Below are 8,201 nucleotides of genomic sequence, written 5' to 3'. Positions count from 1 at the left end.
AAAGGTTAGTTCCCATTTATGTGCTGCATAAAGCAGCCTTCTAGAAACGAGTGACTAATTACTGAAGTTACCAAATTGCTACCCTGGCCTGCTTAGCAAATGTGCTTCCCTGACTTCAGCAAGAGCAGTTTTCTCTGGTGGCTTAGTCCAAATTTGCAAAACAGGACAGCGGAAAGAGACCTTGGCCAAAAGCAGACATTGGTATGGAATCAAGCATGACAGTATTAATGGATAATTATCCAGAAAATAATTATGAAATGTTAAAAGTCTGGCTATCTCACACAGACCACTGCAAGGAATAGTACCTCTGTTTCATTGCAGAGCAGCAAAAGGAGAATCCTCGCAAAGTAGCTTTCCTCATCCTCTTACCCATGCACATTAGCATTGAAGCTGATACCCCACTGAAAAAAAGAAAAAAAAAAAGCTGCAGAAGATAGAAATAGAGCATCCGTTATCCCCTAACACAGATACCTGCTGGATTAGCTGCTGTGCTGAAAAGCAGCCGCTACAGAGAGAAAGGAGCTCACTGGCACCTTGCTGCCAGGAGAGGCAGCAGTTCCAGTGGAGATGCCCCAAGCACAAACTTCGAGGTGCAATCCTCCTGCTAAGGGTGGCTGTGGTTGTCTCAACCAGGACTAAATCAACACCAGTGCAGCCTGAAATGGCTGGAAAATCCACTTAGGCATGATCCTGGCCATTAGCGGGTACTGGGGGGCAGATCACAGCGCTAAGCCCTATGGCACACCTTGTGCCACATTTTAGGAAGCTTTGCAGAGCTACAGCAATCCCTCTGAGAGAATTAGAAGCCCTTGAGCTGATTATTCAGATAAAGGCACGATGAGATAAGCTCTGGTACCATCAGAAAGGGTGCAAAACACTGTCACACGAGGGAGAGCTGGGCAGGATGTGAACTCTATTTAAGCAGTCCCCGGGTAAACCAGCTCGCAGCCGACTGTCAGCTCCCTTCGAGCAGCGCCTTTGATTGCAGCGCTCCGTGAAGGAGCACTTGTCACTTTTTATCGAAAGAGAGGGGAAGAAAGCAAGGCAGCCGCTGCTGGGAGAGGAGATGCCACTCACTGTTCATCACTGCGATAGACAGCTGCGCTGCCCTGGCTGCTGGTGATCAAGAAGCAAGAAAAAGAGAACTGCACGAGACTGCAGTGAGCACAGAGTGGGGAGGGAAGGCCCCACAGTCTGCTCATTGCTGGTACCAAAACATCTGAGCCATGGGATGCGGGGGCTGAAATAAAGGGAGGTTCAGGGTTAGCCAGTGCAGAGCAGAGCTTTAAGTCCTCTAACAACAAAAGGGCCCTAAACTGTTTGGCACTGTCTGGCTGGAGCTGGTTGGACTTTCCAGCATTGTGAGTGCCCACGGCAAGGGAGCAAAGCCACAGCACAGCCTATCCCACACCTCTGCCTTCCCCCGGCATCAAGTTCAGAGCTGTTCAGTGAAATCTGGCCTTCTGAAAGAGGGGGCTGAAATTCCCCACTCACTGTATTAAAGCGTTGTGATTAAATCTTTGCAAGCCAGCCCACTGTAGACACAACACAGAAGGCACAAAAGCTCCGGAAATGAGAGAGCATCTTTTCCTGCCTTTGTTTGTCAGAATCCTGCTTGCTCTAGATAACAATCAGCAAACAGAGAGCCATGCTCAGAAGGTTCAGGCAGAGAAAGTCCAATTTCCCCTCAGCCACTGGTACTTATGCTAAGGGCTACTTACTCAGGCACAATTAAAGACCCCAGAGATGACAGCGGTAACTGAGAAGGTCGAGGGAGTGGCTCTACAGACATAGAAGAGACCACAAAAACAAAGCAGTGTTAGAGCACTTCCACAACCACAAGGCAAAGCATTTTGCACTAGAGCTGGGAAAGCTGACATTTAACAGCTGGGTCCTGCAGACAAACCGATTTGCTTCTGTGGTTTTGTTGCTTACAGCAAAGCAGAAAATGTTTATACCTATTATTTTTTTTTCTTAAATTCAGCTTCATTTTTGCCAGATTTGTCCAAAAAAACCCATGCAGGTCCCAGCAAGACTCTCCAGACACACTTCCCCACCACACTTTGCAGCCTATCTCCTGGCCACAGCACACAGATGTGGTGGCAGTGAGGCTGGGTTGGTGTCACAGCTTCTGAGGGTCGCACCCCTGTCCTAAGGTATTACACAGCCCTTTGGCAGAAGACAGTGCCAGGGTCACCTTCTAAACAGGCAATCGAAGGATGCAGGAGCAAGCACAGGACAGCCCTCCCCTGGAAGAAGCAGATGGGAGCGACTCCAAGCCCCAGATATTGAGTTATCATCTGGACCTGGCTACATTTCCTTAAGGCTCCCTTCTGTTCATCTCACTGGTTGGTAGCTGACATATGGAAGTCTTCGTGCTCCTGGCTGCTTTGCCAGAGGTCACAGCCCTTTCTTTTCCCCTGCTAAAATGGGGGTCCTGGAAGCATCGTGGACTCTTCCCATCCTATCTGCAGCTATGCAGACTTGTGACTGCATTAGCTCTCCGCTGTGCACTGACATGAAGGGGAAGGACTCCAGGAAGAAGCTGCCAGCTCCCAAACCACAGGATGTTTTCCTACAGTAAAAACCCCACTGCAGCCCAGGGCTGGATTGTGGCACTGATCTCACCAACATGCAGCTGTTTGTGGGATGCTGCCAGCATTGAGGAGGGGACAGTCCCATGTCCCAGGTGAGCAGGTCCAGACAAAGGGTAAAAACATCACAGGGAGCAGTTCTGCAGTCTATGGGGACAGCCTGGTGCCCATCAGGGGACACATGGCCAGAGCTAGCCCTGCCCATGACACAGCTGCTAGGAAGCAAGTGGATGAGCATTGCCCATGGGATGCATCTGTATGCAGCACCTCTGTTGTGTAAAGCAATGAAAATCCTTTTTCATTGTCTTCTGAGGGTTGGGTTTTCTTTTGTCCTTTTTGTTCCTTTTCGTTTTTAAGAGAGATTGCACATCTTGCCTGTCCCAGGAAACACATTATAAAACTGCAATTTGCCTGTCTTGGCTCTCTCACCCTAGCATTGACCCTAAAGATGAACTCCCATGAATAAGTCTAATCCTGTTTTTCATGTTTCCCCAGGTAAATGAATATTTATGAATCTTTTCTCCAGAGCCGAAGCAGGGCCCTTACAACCGGCCATGATAGTTCAATTTGTTTTCTTGCCAATTCTTCAAATTGTTTTTTGTTGTTGTTGTTGTTGTTGCTGTTCTTTTTGAAACTTAGGGAAAAAAAGAAATCTCATTCCCGGTTGGTTCTTATCAAAGTGTGTGTGGCTTTTCAGTTGATTTTTTTTCTTTTTTTTTTAAACTCAGCTGGTGCTTGGAGGCTTTCCAGTTGGCTTGAATGATTAATGTGGTGCCACTGACTTGTTTTGTGTTTGTATTAAAAAAAAATAAATGCACGATTCATGTTTTCCAAAGAGCCAGTTAGGTATCTCTGATTGACCACGCCATGTAAGTTTAAATTCTTTGTGTGCTCAAAACATATACAAAAAAGAAGCAATTCCACAGAGATGAATGGTCAAGGTTAGAGACACAGGCTAAACAAAAAATAATGCATCTCAGCAAGCTGTGTATTAGACTGTAATCATGACAAAGCCAGGTCTTAATATCTACATTCATTTAAGGGAGGAGATTTGTTCTTATGTCTACTATTTATTTAGCTTTCCTAAATTCAGTTTGAATAGCAAAACAGCTTTTCCAGTTTAGCTGCGCTACCAAATCAAGGTCATTCTCCTAAGAGAAAGATCAAGATCCTTTATAAGGGGGGAGGGGGGGAAGAAAAAAAAGAAAAAAAAAGAAATGACTCTCACTGATTGATCTGCTGAACATCATTAGAGAAGGGTAAGAGATAATCTAAACATGCTCTGTGCTTCATTGACTCACATGGGTGCTTTTTGAGTGTGAAACAGAAGGAAGTTATGCAATTACCTTAGAGGAAAAACATTTCTTTAGCAGTATTTGGAAATAAAATAGGGTTGGGAAGGGGGAAGGATCCTGAAGGGCTCTTACAAGCTGTGTCTTTGTGAGTCAATAAAGCAGTAAAGAAATGCAACTCTATTGATTTACATTATGTGCTACTTCCCAGGTGAGAGTTCAGCCTTTTATAATGTTTTTCACCCAACATTTTCATATTTTCTATAGAAGTTTGATAGCACTTAATAGCATGTACTTATTTAGAAATAATAACTGTTTATGCTTAAACTCATTATGCTAAGACATGCCTCTTGCTCAGAGGCTCCTTGGAGAAGTGTATGAGAAACCAGCAACTTTTACTTCTGCAGGAGCCAGATTTTGTGTTGTAGAATCCCAGAAAACCAAAACCATTGTACTGATTGCTGTGAATTTATCCCTGGGGAAGGGAATGGAAGAGGGAAGGAAAAAAATCTTAGCAATAATAAATAAAATAATAATAATTATTATAAAACCCCTCTTTTTCCTGTCTCATTCGGCTGGACCACGCTCTGAGCACACTGATCCAGCTGTAGATGTCTCTGTTCATTGCAGGGTGGTTGGACTACATGACCTTTCAAGGTGCCTTGCAACTGAAACACCACCATGACTTTGTTACTCTATCCTGTGATTTCTGACTCTGGGTGCAGCTCCCCACACCCCCTTTCCCCACCATTTACCAAATAGCAATCAGTGGGACCACATCACCCTTACCTGCAGCCAGAGGAGATGCTTGAAGAGGGCGGGATGTTAACCAGAACCCAAACCCCAATGACCCATCAAGGAACATTGACAATGCAGTCAGTCCCAGGAGAGTTGTCTGCTCCTCTGCTAGGCAGCTCATGTATCTGCTATTTATCATTGCTGTAAACCAAAACAGAATTACCATAACTGTTCAGGTTTGGGTTTGTTTTTACTGAGATCATAAACAAGCTGATGACACTGGATTTTATTACACCACACTCTAACTGTGCTGGCAATTCAGCCTGATTTCCAACACCTTGCTCACCTCTGCTCCTTTGCAACAGTATTAAACAGCAACTTTCTTCAAAACAAACCCAACTGCTCCAGGAACACACCTGAATTCAGCAATATGTCTGTCAATCCAGTGGGCTGTCTTTCCTTCTGCCTTCCTTAGGAGACAATCACTGCCTGCTGGGACTTTATGCAGAGATTGCTAACTTGCTGTGCATACACTGATGCAAAGAATGAGCTTTGTAATTTAAATAACAGACTTCGGAATTGGTGACAGACACAAACATGGTCATTCACCCAGCTGTGGAAAACTGCAACTAAGGTTCCAGCAGGAGGGTGGAGGAAACATATTGTTTTCTTTGAGGACCAGAAACACAGCCTGCAGCCATAGCTGTCTTGCATAGGATGCTACACTTATAAAGTAGCACAGAGTGATCCCCAAAACAGAAGAGGTTACATGGTGCCCTGGCTGAGCAGAAGAGACTTGCTCCTCTTACTCATCTCACCAGGCCATGGCTGGGTACAGCCCCAGTGCCACATGGCTGCTGTAGACAGTAAAAATTACAGCAACTCTATGGAAAAACCTTGTAAATACCTTTTCAGGTGAAATCAGCCTCTTTAATCTGCTGTGTTCCATTTGCATAGCAAGAAAGGCTTTGGGTTTTTTTCTTTTCATAAGGGTGATAAATGCATTTTCCTTTTGCAGAAAAACAAAGACTCTGACAAAGCCCTTAATCACCAAATCAGTATAAACAACATTACAATACATTAGACTTGGAAATGCTAAACTGTGATTATGCAACAACTAATTAAATTAGTACTGACAGCTTTCAAAGAGTAGGAGAAAAAGGCACAATGCATCCCTTGCTTTCAGGAATGGCTCTTCCTAGAAACAACGAAGACACACAAGCTGCAAACACTTTCCATCTGGGAATGAGTCCACCCATGAAACACCCACACCTGAAACAGAAACCTCCACTAAAACAGAGAAACCATTTTGCAAAATGGAGCTGAGCCTGAACAGCAGTGAGCAGCGAGCAACAAGTTGAAGTCCTCCTTAAAGCGAAATCCAAGGAAAAGCCTAATTACTGCCTCCGTGCCACCAAGCGGGAGCTACCAGTCTTCTAGCAATAACTTGAGTTTAATTATTTGGGAAGAACAAAAGCCTTTATTTGGCTGATGGCAAAATGGCATAAAACTCACAAACAGCAGCAAGACAAACTAATTATTCATGAACAGTGTTAATACCCTTTTGAGGGTTCTTAAAATACTTCAAGGTTGCTATGCAGTGCAGGTCCCAACCTGATTCCAGGGATGGCAACAGTGCAAATCACCTGCTGGCTCAGGTAGGACCCAGAGGGACCCCACATACAGTACCTCTATATCCCAGCTCTGTGCCCAGCATTGAACTGTGGGAGTATGCAGCCCTTAGGCACCCCAACCACCGCTGCACATCCATCCCAGTGAACAGCAGTGATATTAGAAATGGGATCACCTCCTGATCCCATCCTATGCAATGCTTGTCAGCTTCTTGAGATGCTGTTTTCTATAAAGGAACTTAATTTACATGTTAGTAACACCAAAAACCATGGTGTGAGAGGGAGAGAGTTTGAAATTTCTATTTAAAATCTTTCAGAATTGGGAATTTTGAATTTTTTCCAATACGCTCAAAACAAAATCCTCCCGTTAATCTTCCTGCAGGTCTAATTCTTCTCTTTGGGAGGCTCTTGCAAGTGGCTGCATTTTGCTCCTGACAGCCTTTTTATCGCCGAAGTCCCACTTGTGCCCACAGGAGCAAAGCTCAGTGCTGGGACTCCATTGCCTTGCCAGCAGCTCTCACTCAACCTGTATCCCTGCTTGCATTAAGGAAGGTGTGCTTTCCTCCTCCTCCCCTGCACTGAGATCACTATGCATGAGCACAGCCACGGGCTCTCTGCTGACCCAGCAGCTCTCTTCCTTTCCCAGCATAGATTTGGGATTTTCAAAGTATTCTTGTTTATCACCTTTTGCTTTCAGATACTGAACTCTCACTTCTTCGAAAACTTCAATTCAGTGGTTGTGTTTGGGCACATTCCCATGATAACTGGGTGAACATAGGGAGAGATGTGGGTGGAACAAGGCTGGGCAGCTATGTGTGCTTATCTGGGAGGAAAGCTGCAGAAGGAGGGAAATCACACTACTAGCATCCTCGCTAATACCCATTCATCACCTAAAAAAAAACCCACAACCCTAATAAATTAATAAAATCACTTCCTTCTGCAAATGGCAGCAGCCAAAAAGCTCATCCACAGTGTTGCAGGTCTTTGTGCTTTAAGCTTCCACCCCACAGCACAGTAAAAGCCAGCAAAGCTTGCAAGAGCAGTATGAAAAATCAGCTTAGGAGACAGCAGACCTGCAGCAGAAAATGTTTTTTTCTGTATTTAAAATACTCGATAACACTGGCCAATCTCATCAGCTCAACGCATGTGCTTACCATGATGTTGCGTGGTCAGGGCTCAAGCTAAAACCTTAAGTTTTTTTCTTTTAACTCTGTACTTGGCCACATCACATCATTGCAAAGGAGCCCAGCCTATTCATTTGTGCATGAAAGGACAGACAGCACGTCCTTCCCCATAGGGCCCTCCCAGCACTGCCAGCGTGAGAGCAGAGGTGACTTGGAAAGCGATAATTAAAAGAAAACTCTCAGGCCCTCTGCAGTCACACATTTAGAGTGGTGTGGGTAGGGGTCCCTCCTCCCTCTCTCCCTTCCCAGAGCACAGGGTTGGGCATTTTGTCATGCAACACAGCCTGGACCAGAAGCTCCAAGGATGCTGGAGGTGGTGGCTTGGGTCATCTGTCCAGTCTGAGTGGGAATGTGGGCCTTTAAGGTTTGCTACATGTGAAACACTCTTCTCTAAGTGCAGCTGAAGTCAACTTTCTGTCCTTCTAATATATGCCAGATAAACAAACCACTCGTAGAATAACAAAGAAATATCACCAGCACCAGAAAAAGTCCTGCAGCCAGCAACTCTCTTCTGCATATTTTATCTTATAATCCACTGAGCTAATACTTAACCACCACACCAAGCAGGTGGAAGTTTGAGGGCCATTGAGCACTGTGAATTTTCCCAATGCATCACAATTACCAAAACACCTGTGCTAAATAACTTTGCGCTGAGCCACTGTGAAAATTCACAGAGTGCTCAATAGCCCTTGAAATTTCTCATTTCTAACCAGGGCTGGAGTGGCTGAGCACTCACACACTGCAGCACAGCACAAAGCAGGT

The sequence above is a fragment of the Lagopus leucura genome, unplaced genomic scaffold (genome assembly GCF_019238085.1).
Source record: "Lagopus leucura isolate 7727_CA_CO unplaced genomic scaffold, USGS_WTPT01 Super-Scaffold_100028, whole genome shotgun sequence".
Lineage (NCBI taxonomy): Eukaryota > Metazoa > Chordata > Aves > Galliformes > Phasianidae > Lagopus > Lagopus leucura.
The sequence above is the reverse complement of the archived record's forward strand: the minus strand, read 5'-3'. Positions refer to the sequence as shown.